Below are 3,949 nucleotides of genomic sequence, written 5' to 3'. Positions count from 1 at the left end.
GGCTCCAGAGGGCATGGAAGCCTTGCCCTGCCTTTCTTCTGCTTCCTACACCCTTACTCCCTACCTAGAAATCCCTCAAGTTCACCCTAGTGCTGTTCACTTCTTGCAGACATACCTTAATCCATTAATCAGTTGAGTACTGACATTATGCCAGGGACTCCTTAGGAAATTATAGTGAAAAAGCCTCTACAGTTTCTCAAGGGCACAGAGGCAATAAGCAGTAAAACTGGAATTAGAAACCAGACCCCAAGTCCAAGTATAGCTTCTATCATGTTTTACAAAAAATATAGCTAGCGAGAGGGAAAAAAGCCCAATAGGTTTGTTGTTTACTATATTGGCTCAAAAAGTCTCATCATGTCCAATGGTCTCTCAGTGCCCCTACAGAAGTCCCTGCCCTGCCAGTTCTGGATCTGATGGCTTGGCCCTCCTCTGGGGACCATTTCTGTGGATATCTGAATACCTCTTCACATACCCATAGTGGTCTTTGCTCCTCCCAAGTCCCTGTTCTGTCCTTTGGAGTAATCAGTCCCAGCCAGGAGTCACTGGCAAAAGGGCAATGGTTGCTTCTGAGAAGATGGGGCCTTCTCCCTAGAGAATCTCTTAGAGGTGGTATGCTGGCTGAGACTATTAATGAGCAGTTGAAGATTTTGCCAAATTCTATTGAGCAACAGCTGTGTACTAGGCCTCATGAGACAGAAATGTGGGGTGTGGATTCTGCCATCTTTGTTTTTTATTATTCATCCTAGAGGAGTTGGCCATCCTTTTACTTTTGCTTTCTTATATATTTGTTTCTGATTGTAAACTTATAGACACAAAAAATTTAAGGAACTCAATCACTAAAATGTGTGACAGAAAAATCCTCATAATTTGTCTTTTTTTAAGTTTATTTATTTATTTTGAGAGAGAGATAGAAAGAGAGAAAGAATGTGTGGGAGGGGCAGAGAGAGAGAGAGAGAGAGAGAGAGACTCCCAAGCAGGTGCACTGCCAGTGCAGAGCCCCACACAGGGTTTGAACCCACAAACTGTGAGATCATGACCTGAGCCGAAATCAAGAGTCAGACTCTCAACTGATTGAGCCACCCAGCTACCCCCATAATTTGTCCTTTAACCCCACCCCCACCCTCACCTCATCATCATTAACAATTCAGCTTTTTTTTGTACTAAAATTTTTTAACAAACTTTATTTTTAGTAGCAATTTTAGATTCATAGCAAAATTGAGCAGAAAGTACAGAGATTTCCCATAGGTCCCCCTGCTCCCCAACAAGCAAAACCCCTCCCACTGTCAATAGCTTCCACCAGAGTGATACACTTGTTACACTGCAAATATAGTGTACAAAATATAGTCTATAAATCAGTGAATCCACGTTGATGCATCATTATCAACAAGTCCTTGTTTACATTAAGGTTCTTGGTGTTGTACATTTTATGGATTTCAACAAATGTATGATGACATGTATCCACCATTATAACATCAAACAGAATAGTTTTACTGCTCTAAAATCCTAGAAATCCTTTGTACTCCATCTATTCATCCCTCCCCTTCCCACAATGTCTGACAAAGACTGATCTTTTTAATGTCTGCATAGTTTTGCCTTTTCCAGAGTGTCATACAATTGAAACCATACAGTATATAGCCTTTTTAGATTGGCATATGTTTTAAATTAAGTTTTCTTTAAGAGCACAATATCATTTGTTTGTTTACTTATTAACTAATTAAATAAATAGGGATAATATCAAATGTGTTCTTTCTTCATGTAACACTGTATCTTGAATACATTTTCTTATCCGTGTATTTAAAAGATAATGATAGCATATAATAGTTGAATCTATTGAGCATTCACTGTGTAGCACATACTGTTCTACTATAAAGGTTTGTCATGTCTGTTATGGGCTAAGTTGTATCCTGTCCCCCCAATTCATATGTTGAAGTCCTCTCTTCTGTACCTCAGAATGTAACTGTATTTGGAGATAGGGTCTTTAAAGAGATAAATAAGTTAAAATGAGGTCATTAGCGTGGACCCTAATCCAATCCGACTGATGTCCTAAGAAGAAAAGGACACAGAAATTCACAAAGGGAAGACCACATGAAGACACAGGGAGAAGACAGCCATGTACAAAAGCCAAGGACAAAGGCCTTAGAGGAAACTGATCCTGCTGACACCTTGATTTTGGACTTCCAGCTCCTGGAACTGTGGGGAAACAAATTTCTGCTGTGTAAACTACTCTGTCTGTGGTTGTTATGGCAGCCCTAGCAAAGTGGGGCTGTGTTTCCACAGTCCCTGAGGTGGGGGAGAGAACATGTGATGAATCTCTCAATGACTTCTTTTTAAAATAAAAAAAAAATGATTTTAATTCCAATTAGTTAATATACAGTGTTATATTAGTTTCAGGTTTAAAATATAGTAATTCAACAATTGCATACATCACCCTGTGCAAGTGTTCTCCTTAATCCTCATCACTTCTCTTTTTTTTTAAGTTTATTTTACTTAGTTATTGAGAGAGAGAGAGAGAGAGAGAAAGAGGGAGAGAGAGCAGGGGAGGGGAAGAGAAGGAGAGAGAGAGAGTACCCCAAGCAGGCTCCACACTGTCAGTGCAGAGCTCAGTTTGGGGCTCGAGCTCACAAACCATGAGATCATGACCTGAGCTGAAATCAAGAGTTGGATGCTTAACTCACCTGAGCCACCCAGGTGCCCGAATATCCATTACCTCTTTAACCCACCTCCCATGCCCTTCCCTCTGATTACCATCAGATTATTCTCTATAGTTTAGAGTTTATTTCTTGCTTTTGCTCTCATTTTTTCCCTTTTGCTTGTTTGTTTTTTGTTGTAAACTCCACATATGAAATAATATAGTATTTGTCTTTCTCTGACTGACTTATTTTGCTTAGCATTATATTGTCTAAATCCATTCATGTTGCAAATGGCAAGATTTCATTCTTTTTTATGGCTGAATAGAACCTTTATATATATCCATTCTTTCTATATATCCATTCTATATGTCTATATATCTATATCATTCTATATAATATATATCCATTCTGTATAATATATATATATATCTCACATTTTTATCCATTCTAATATGTATATATATATATCCATTCTCTCTATCTGTTTATCTATCTATCTATCTATCTATCTAACCCATCTTTATCCGTTCATCAGTTGATGGACACTTTGGCTGCTTCCGTTCCTTAGCTATTGTAAATAATGCTGCTATAAACATAGGTGTGCATGTATCCCTTTGAATTACTGTTCCTGTATTTGGCAAATACACAGTAGTGTAGTTGCTGGATTGTAAGGTAGTTCAATTTTTAATTTTTGGAGGAACCTCCATACTGTTTTCCACAGCAGCTGCACCACGTTGCATTCCCAGTTCCTAAGGTTTCCTTTTTCTCCACATCCTTGCCAACACCTGTTGTTTCTTTTGTTCTTGATTTTAGCCATTCTGACAGGTGTGAGGTGATATCTCATTGTAGTTTTGATTTGTGTTTCTCTGATGATGAGTGATGTTGAGCATCTTTTCTTGTGTCTGTTAGCCATCTGGATGTCTTCTTTGGAGATATGTCTGTTCATGTCCTCTATCCATTTTTTAATTGGATTATTTGGTTTTTAGGCATTGAGCTTTATAAGTTCTTAAAAATATGGAACACTTCAAAAATTTGTGTGTCATCCTTGTGCAGGAACCATGCTAATCTTCTCTGTATCGTTCAAATTTTAGTATATGTGCTCCCAAAGCAAGTACAAACTCTCATTTACTTCTAAAGCTTCTGCTTGCTCATCATTTCTACTTACACTTCTTCAACTAAGGCAAGTCATAAGGCCATACATATCTTCAAAGAGGTTAAGTGTGCACAATCCCACCATGTACCCAGAAAAGGAGAATGAGAATATTCATAAATTTGCATCATAGTGGGGTGCTTGGGTGGCTCATTCAGTTGGGCATCCA

General features: G+C 38.3%; 1 non-coding gene across 1 annotated transcript; it reads right to left on the bottom strand.

Annotated features, from left to right (window-relative positions):
• Positions 1-3,638: 3,638 nt before the first annotated feature.
• On the bottom strand, positions 3,639-3,745 carry LOC111557692. The gene has a single exon (XR_002737920.1). It is a non-coding gene; the product is annotated as a U6 spliceosomal RNA (small nuclear RNA).
• Positions 3,746-3,949: the final 204 nt, after the last annotated feature.

Source organism: Felis catus, chromosome D4 (genome assembly GCF_018350175.1).
Source record: "Felis catus isolate Fca126 chromosome D4, F.catus_Fca126_mat1.0, whole genome shotgun sequence".
Lineage (NCBI taxonomy): Eukaryota > Metazoa > Chordata > Mammalia > Carnivora > Felidae > Felis > Felis catus.
Note: the sequence above shows the minus strand (reverse complement) of the source record. Positions and strands in the feature narration are given on the sequence as shown.